The sequence below is a fragment of the Danio aesculapii genome, chromosome 2 (assembly GCF_903798145.1).
Source record: "Danio aesculapii chromosome 2, fDanAes4.1, whole genome shotgun sequence".
In the NCBI taxonomy this organism is placed as follows: domain Eukaryota; kingdom Metazoa; phylum Chordata; class Actinopteri; order Cypriniformes; family Danionidae; genus Danio; species Danio aesculapii.
Window position 1 is genome coordinate 56,848,605 of NC_079436.1, and position 10,000 is coordinate 56,858,604.

Below are 10,000 nucleotides of genomic sequence, written 5' to 3' on the forward strand. Positions count from 1 at the left end.
TTAAAGATATTGAAAGATAATAAAATAAATAAATTACTTTTTATAATTGCACTGTCAACCCAGTTCTTACATTCATTCATTTTCCTTCGGCTTAGTCCCTTTGTTCATCAGGGGTTGCCACAGCGGAATGAAACGCCAACTATTCCATCATATGTTTTACACAGCGGATTCCCTTCAAGCTGCAACCCAGCACTGGGAAACACCCATTCACACTCATTCCCACACACACACACTCATACACTATGGCCAATTTACTTCATCAATTCCCCTATAGCGCATGTGTTTGGTCTTTGGTACAACCGGAGCACCCGGAGAAAACCCACGCCAACACAGGGAGAACATACAAACTCCATACTGAACTGCTAACTGGCCCAGCTGGGACTTGAACCACTGAACTTCTTGCCGTGAGGTCACAGTGCTAACCACTGAGCCCCACTAAGCCCCATTTCCATACACTGGTCCCTAATGTTACCCGCATCCCACCTCGATTGCACCACAAGTGTTGTGCAATACAATAAGGAGACAATAAAGTATACTGTACTTATTTTTTGATGCAAGTACAAAGCATAGATAGAATTAATAGTACTGTTGGACCATAAGATTTCATAATAAACATGCATGAAATGTGTGTGTGTGTGTGTGAAAGAGAGAGAATGTGTGTGTATGTTGGTGCACTTGTCTGTGTGTATATGTTTCTGTGTACTGTATGTCCATGTGCATGTGTGTGTGTCTATGTGTTGTGTGTGAGCATGTCTGTGTCTGTATGTGAGTGTGTGAATGTTTGCGTGTGTGTGCCAGTGTGTGTGTGCAATCAAATCAAAGCAAAATCAAAATGTACAATGTTTATTTTGCTAGTGCACATTATTAGCCTCAAGGCTGTATAGTCTGAAATTTGTAATAACCAGCGTGTGCTTTAAATTAAATCAATTCCATATTCTGTTTTGTTTTTATTATTTGTTTTGCATTGATAATTTCAGTTATGGCTATATAATCATTAATGAATCTTCGCTATTAATTTAGTCATCCATTTATTTGATTCATATTTTTAATTCATTTATGGTCATCATTTATTAAATTAAGCATTTATTGATTTAATTTCTTTATTGTAGATATGTCTTATTATTTGTTCTGCTTTTAGAGCTTTTTCCATTGTTTAGTCGTATAGTGATGGCGTTTCATGAAATGTTCCTCTCCACTGATATGAGATATGAGGGTATGTCTCTAATGTCTTGTGGCCTGTGGATTATTTTACGATACAACATCAATTGTTCGCCTTGTTGGATCACAGTCTCCACGCCAGATAAATAAGATCTAGCCCCGGATGCCAGATCTTGTCTGGAAATGTCAGTTTCTAAAATCAAAACTCAATTTGTAAATACACAAATCCAATTCGTAAATTCAAAACTCGATTCGCAAATACACAAATCCAATTTGTGAATTCAAAACTCGATTCGCAAATACACAAATCCAATTCATGAATTCAAAACTCGATTCGCAAATACACAAATCCAATTTGTGAATTCAAAACTCGATTCGCAAATACACAAATCCAATTCATGAATTCAAAACATGATTTGTAAGTATGCGAATCCAATTTGTAAATTCAAAACTCGATTCATAAAAACACAACAATAATTTGTAAATTTAAAACTTGATTCGTAAATACACAAATCAGATTCGTAAACTCAAAATTTGATTTGTAAATACACAAATACAATTTGCAAATTCAAAACTCGATTCGCGAGAACACAAATCCAATTTGCAAATTCAATCCTCGATTCGTAAATACACAAATCCAATTTGCAAATTCAAACCTTGATTCGTAAATACACAAATCCAATTCGTAAATTCAATACTCGATTCGCAAATACACAACAAAATGTAAATTTAAAACTTGATTCGTAAATACACAAATCCAATTCGTAAATTTAAAACTCGATTCATAATCACACAAATATAATTCATGAATTCAAAACTCGATTAGTAAATACACAAATCCAATTAGCAATTTTAAAACACGATTTGTAAATATGCAAATCAAATTCATAAATTCTAAATAATTTGTAAATATGCAAATCCAATTTGTTATTTCAAAACTGAATTCGTAAATACACAAATATAATTCGTAAACTCAAAACTCGATTCGTAAAAACACAAACCCAATTCGTAAATTCTAACCATGATTCATAAATCACACAAATATAATTCGTAAATTCTAAACTCGATTCGTAACCACACAAATATAATTTGCAAATTCAAACTCGATTTTTAAATATACAAATATAATTCGTAAACTCTAAACTTCATTCGTAAAAACACAAAGCCAATTCGTAAATTCTAAACATGATTCATAAATTACACAAATATAATTCGTAAATTCTAAACTCGATTCGTAACCACACAAATATAATTCATAAATTCAAAACTCGATTAGTAAATACACAAATCCAATTAGCAATTTCAAAACACGATATGTAAATATGCAAATCAAATTAATAAATTCGAAATAATTTGTAAATATGCAAATCCAATTTGTTATTTCAAAACTGAATTCGTAAATACACAAATATAATTCGTAAACTCAAAACTCGATTCGTAAAAACACAAACCCAATTCGTAAATTCTAAACATGATTCATAAATCACACAAATATAATTCGTAAATTCTAAACTCGATTCGTAACCACGCAAATATAATTAGCAAATTCAAAACTCGATTTGTAAATATACAAATATAATTCGTAAACTCTAAACTTCATTCGTAAAAACACAAATCCAATTCGTAAATTCTAAACATGATTCATAAATCACACAAATATAATTCGTAAATTCTAAACTCGATTCGTAATCACACAAATATAATTTGCAAATTCAAAACTCGATTTGTAAATATACAAATATAATTCGTAAACTCTAAACTTCATTCGTAAAAACACAAATCCAATTCGTAAATTCTAAACATGATTCATAAATTACACAAATATAATTCGTAAATTCAAAACTCGATTAGTAAATAAACATATCCAATTAGTAATTTCAAAACAAGATTTGTAAATATGCAAATCAAATTCATAAATTCTAAATAATTCTTAAATATGCAAACCCATTTTGTAATTTCAAAACTCAATACGTAAATACACAAACATAATTTGTAAACTCAAAACTCGATTCGTAAAAACACAAAGCCAATTTGTAATTTCAAAATACGATTTGAGGGTATGTCTCTAATTCAAGGTGTTGTGGCCTGATCTATAATAACATTTGTTATATTTGTGCTGCTCAGATGAAGTATAAAAGCGCACTGAAACACATGCAATTAAGATTATTCAATAAACCCTGCTCATTTTTATCATCCCTTCGTCAACTCCTTTATTAATATTAGACTGCTAATTCAGTTAAATACTGGTTAACAGGTTTGGGAAGTCCTCCTCTGATTGGGCCAAATATGCTTAACCACGCCCCTCAAAACATTAGTTTGCTGTAAGTCAGTGTTTCTCAACCACCTTCTTGAAGGACCAGCAGCACTGCATGTACTGGATGTCTCCTTTGTCTGTCACACCCATTACAGGTCCTTCAGTCTCTGCTAATCAATATTCAGTTGGAAATACATCATCATCATACTAAAATAACAGCAGCAACTTCTGGTTAATGTTGATTTTAAGGTTTTTAACAGAAGTAAAATCAACCTTCAGTCTTTACTTGCATCAAATCACCCGAGTTTGAAACAGAGCACAACATCATTTCACACACACTTTCTCAGTAATAAACTGTCAGGTGTGTGAAGAAGCTGGGAAAATATTTACTGAAGCCAGCAGCCGCTGTCAGCTTTCATTAGATTCAGCAGAAAAGCATCATTCTGGGATCGAACTCAAACTCCCACAAGCTTTATATGATACACCATGGAGAGAAAACACACACACACACACACACACACACACACACACACACACACACACACACACACACACCAGCCAGAGACATTAGAGCTAAATGAAGATTCAACTTAACCACTTAAATCCCCTCTGAGGACACTACGCTATCAGATACACTAAACTACATGGAGGCAAATCAGTCTCAAAAATAATACATTTACAAAATACAATTCATACATGCACAGCACAATTCACATTTCTGAATCCAATTCGTAATTTCAAAACACAATTCGTAAATACACAAATTTAATTTCAAATTCCAATTTGTAATTTTAAAACACGATTCGTTAATCCATGAATATAATTCGTAAATAATTCATAAATAATTCGTATAATTCGATTTGCAAATACACAAATATAATTTGTAAACTCAAAAGCGGATTAGTAAATACATAAATCCAATTCGTAAATTCAAAACTCGATTCGTAAATACACAAATATAATTTGTAAATTCAATACTCCAATCGTAAATACACAGATTCAATTCGTAAATTTAAAATTCGATTTGTAAATACACAAATATAATTCGTAAATTCAAAAGTCAATTCGTAAATACAAAAATCCAACTTGTAAATTCAAAACACGATTCGTAAATACACAAATATAATTTGTAAATTCAAAACTCGATTCGTAAATACACAAATACAATTTGTAAATTCAAAACACGATTCGTAAATACACAAATCCAATTCGTAAAATCAAAACTCGATTCGTAAATATACAAATCCAATTCGTAAAATCAAAACTCGATTCGTAAATACACAAATATAATTTGTAAATTCAATACTCCAATCGTAAATACACAGATTCAATTCGTAAATTTAAAATTCGATTTGTAAATACACAAATATAATTCGTAAATTCAAAAGTCAATTCGTAAATACAAAAATCCAACTTGTAAATTCAAAACACGATTCGTAAATACACAAATATAATTTGTAAATTCAAAACTCGATTCGTAAATACACAAATACAATTTGTAAATTCAAAACACGATTCGTAAATACACAAATCCAATTCGTAAAATCAAAACTCGATTCGTAAATATACAAATCCAATTCGTAAAATCAAAACTCGATTCGTAAATATACAAATCCAATTCGTGAAATCAAAACTCGATTCGTAAATACACAATTCCAATTCGTAAAATCAAAACTCGATTCGTAAATATACAAATCCAATTCGTAAAATCAAAACTCGATTCGTAAATACACAAATCCAATTCGTGAAATCAAAACTCGATTCGTAAATACACAAATCCAATTCGTGAAATCAAAACTCGATTCGTAAATACACAAATCCAATTCGTGAAATCAAAACACGATTCGTTAATAGACAAATCCAATTCGTGAAATCAAAACACGATTCGTAAATACACAAATTCAATTTGTAAATTCATAACTCGATTCATAAATACACAAATCCGATTCGTAAATTCAAAACACGATTCATAAATACACAAAACCAAAACATAAATTCAAAACTCAATTCGTAAACACACAAATCCGATTCGTTATTTCAAAACTCGATTCGTAAATACATAAACAATAATTCGTAATTTGAAAAACACAATTTATAAACACACAAATATAATTCATAATTTCAAAACATAAAAGTAATTAATACACAAATCCAATTCAGTTGGCAAAAATATTTATGATTTTTGCTTGTAAATTCACAAATTGTTTTTTTTTTTTTATTTGAACTCTGATTTAAAGCCCAAACGCTTCCAGAAGAGTGTGAAGAGTGTTTGTGAATTGCCAGCAGTTTTGAGCTTCTGACGTTACACAAACTTTTAAGACGATCCACTTTCATCTTTTTCCAGCTCCTCTGATGACAACTTTACTGCAAGCCTGACAAACGCTGAGCCTCTGAACTGCTGGCTATATTGGGAAACGTCTGCATTAAACGATCTGTTCTGAGAGTAATCCTGCATCTGTAAAGCGCTTTTACACAGAGCTGTGACAGACGCTCAATGAGTCTTAAACACTTCAGATTCAGCATCGCATCACTGTCGCCTCATATTAAACTCACACTTCAGACGCTCAGATCATACTGCCTATGGTTGTGTTTTTGTCTGTTGAAGTCTGAATTATCAGCCCTTCTTTATATTTTTTCTCCAATCTCTCTTTAACAGCTCAGTCATTAGCACTGTGGCCTCACAGCAAGAAGGTGGCTCGTTCAAGTTCCGGCTGGGTCAGTTAGCATTACTGTGTGGAGTTTGCATGTTCTCCCTGTGTTGGTATGGGTTTCCTTCGGGTGCTCTGGTTTCCCCCAGAGTCCAAACACATGCACTATAGGGGAATTGATGAACTAAATTGGCCGTAGTGTATGAGTGTGTGAATGAGTGTGTTTCCCAGTACTAAGTTTGCGGCTGGCTGGAAGAGCATCCATTGCGCCAGCTATATATCTTGACGTCAACTACATTATTATGACATCTAAACGTTTGAAAGGATCAAATGCGGGTGCCCGTTTGCTCACCAGTAGCCACAAATATGACCGTATCACACCAATATTGCGATCACTACATTGGTTGCTGGTTCATTTCTGAATAGACTATAAAATTTTACTCTTTGTTGTAAAACCTTGTATAACCTAGCACCACTGTATCTTTCTGATCTGATCACTGCTAAGGCCCAAACCTGATCGCTTAGATTAAATTCCGACTGCCATCTATTGCAAATACCTCCATCTCGTCTCAAATGGGAATGGCGATAGAGCCTTTACAGTTGTGGTTCAGAAATTATAGGTTACTATTAAAAATCAGAATAGCAAACAACATTTATGAGTAGCGATGGCAAAAAGAAAGTCTATAAACTGTCCTTTCTTAATTCGTTGTGATTCGTCATATTTTCTTATTTTTGAGTTGTGCATGGACATAAATACATTTTTTTAAATAAATAAATTGTTATAATTATATATTATTATTATATATATTATTATTATATATATTATTATCACATATATATTATATATATATATATATAATTATATAATTAGGGACCGAGCACCAAACGGTGCGTAGGCCCTATTGTATCTGTAATGTTTTTTATTATTATTATTTTTAGGGACCGAGCACCGAACGGTGCAAGGCCCTATTGGAATTGCTCCGTTTATTATTAGGGACCGAGCGAAGCTTTAGAGTTTTCGTCGATGGGCGTGTCCGTGGCAGCCTCGTCAATTTTGACGACTCGCCACGAAACATCAAGTTGTTATAACTCAGGCATGCATTATCCGATCTGCCTCAAAATTCACACCTTTGATAACCGTCCTGACCTGAACACGTTTACATGCCAACATCCCTATACAGTTATAGCGCCACCTGCTGGCTACAGGAAATGACATGATTTACAGTGAAACAAACTCCTCCCACAAATTTCATCATATCAGCACCAAATTTGAGTGGTGTCATCTGAAAGCAGTATCGATGATATATTGTGAAGATCTAGAGTTTTCGTCGCTGGGCGTGTCCGTGGCGGACTCGCAAACTTTGATGATTCGCCATGAAACAGGAAGCTGTTATAACTCAGGCATGCATGATCCGATCTGCCTCAAAACTCACACATTTGATAAGTGTCCTGACTTGAACATGTTTACATGCCAATAACTCGATACAGTTATAGCGCCACCTGCTGGCAACAGTAAAATTGCTTATAACTCAGCCAAACAATATCTGATCTGCCTAAAACTTCATATGGTTGATAAGATTGCTCTCCTGAAGACATCTACATGCCAATATTGAGTCACAGTCATAGCGCCACCTGGTGGCAACAGTAAAATTGCCTATAACTCAGCCAAACAATGTCTGATCTGCCTGAAAATTCACATGCTTGATTAAATCCTCTCCTGAAGACATCTACATGCCAATCTTGAGTCACAGTCATAGCGCCACCTGCTGACGGGAGCAAGTTTGGCATAAATCCTTGATTTTCTCAGGTTTTTTATATATATCGCCTTAAATTATTATTGTTCGCGGTTCTCTGTCGTCCTACGGCTGCCGGGCGGCGGTGAGCCCGGGTGCGAGGTCCCTATCATCGCTGCTTGCAGCTTTAATTATATATTATTTTGTTATATACACACACCCCCAATGGCATTTGCAATGGCTGTACATTGCAGAACACAGCTAGAAGTACTTTCCTCACATCTATAAGTGGGCTACAATGGCATAAAGCACTAACACAACTATCAGTAACGTTAGATGTTTAGATCAGTAGTGTTCATGTTGTAGCAGAGCACTGTAAGATCAGCAGAAGTAAGCCAGCGGCCTAAGATTTCAGCGGAAATATGTCACGTGCTGCCGTGCATATAACCTTTTGTACTGTAGTACTATATTGAAACACTACGGTGCATGAACGAATGATGCTGGCGTTTTATTTTCTCTCTTGTCGGTCATCATCTCTCAGGACTGTATATTTACAGTAGCACGCTGCTGTTTCTGTGTGATCAGAACATGTGAAACAGAGTTTGATATGAAGCTCTGGAGAAGCTCGTGAAGAAACGCTGCTCATTCAGAGGATCTGTGAATAATGTATGAGTCTGATTAAATAGTCATGAAGAGCAGAAGTAAATCAGGAGCCTTTAAGAAACCAGAGATGACTTCAGCAGGTGCTTTTACCGTCTGACGAGAATGATCACAGAAATCACTGGTGGAAAAAACGGCCATTCAGAGGGAAACTGATCTGATTTTGTGTGTGTATATGAGTGCATGTGCATTTTCTTTTTAGATATTTTATAGTTTTCATTAAATGGACTTTTAATTAGAGATTTTATCAATTTTTAATTTGAGTTTTATTTACTGGCAGCTTAAAAGACGCCTCTCATATGAAGAATGAAGTCACATGCGTTGCTCAGGTGTGAGTTTTTCACCGACTTCAACAGTGTTTAAATATTGATGGTTCTGTGGGTCTCCTCTATAAAATCTAAGCTTTATTTTGTATTTTCTACTGGATTCGGATCAGGTGATTGGCTGGGCCATTCTACAGCTTGATTGTCTTTCTCTGAAAGCATTTGAGAGTTTCCTTGGCTGTGTTTTGGATCATCGTCTTGCTGAAATGTCCACCCTGGTTTCAGCTTCATCCTCCTGCTGATGTAGATGTTTGACTGAAGCAGCTGATATTCATTTACACTGAGGAAGGGCAGACGGTTGCTGAAGAACTACTGAGAGATTTCAGCTGCTGTCTGCACCTCCTTTTCTTCATGTGTTCAATACTTTTTCCCTGCGTCATTTTTTTTTATTACGCATAACTTCATTTGTAAACTAATTAGACAACCGAGGTCTGCAGAAGAGCATCTCTGAACACACAACATGTCCAACCTTGAGGCGGATGGGCTACAGCAGCAGAAGATCACACCGGGTGGCACTGCTGTCAGCTAAGAACAGGAAACTGAGGCTACAATTCACACAGGATCACCAAAACTGGACAATAGAAGATTGGAGAAACGTTGCCTGGACTGATGAGACTCCAGTTCTGCTGCCACATTCGGATGGTCGCGACAGAGTTTGGCATCAACAACATGAAAGCATGGATCCATCCTGCTTTGTATCAGTGCTTCAGGCTGGTGGTGTAATGGTGTGGGGGATATTTTCATGGCACACTTTGGGCTCATTAGTAGGCCCACACGGAATCTGTGCAAGCTGAATTCTGCAGATATTTAGCCCATCATTATTTCTGTTTATTTACATGAGTAAATGTGTGTAAATCTATATTTATTCAGTTTTTTTATTAATTTCAGCAATATTATTGACTAATATGAAAATGTTGATCTGATTTATGTACAATGCAGTTTGTACAGTAATATTTTCTGTCTTTTAGTAGAGATATTATATAAGAGATTTGCTTTGTTTACCAAATAAAGTGAATCTAATTGGATTTGCATTTAATAAACATTAAATAAAACATTAAATAAAAGTTAAAAAGATATAATTTTTTTATTTCACATATTAAGGTGTTAGTTATGATACTCCCAAAATAATTCCGCAGAAATCTGCAGATTTTTACCAAAATTCTCAGCAGAAACAGCAAAAAACTTCCACAGATTCTGTCTGGCCCTACCCATTAGTACCAATTG

The 10,000-nt window shown here is 34.6% G+C and overlaps 1 protein-coding gene across 1 annotated transcript in view; it reads right to left on the bottom strand.

Annotated features, from left to right (window-relative positions):
• Positions 1–10,000, bottom strand: part of ncana (neurocan a) — a 132,593-nt gene that overhangs the window by 23,857 nt on the left and 98,736 nt on the right. The gene's annotated exons all lie outside the window — the stretch shown is intronic.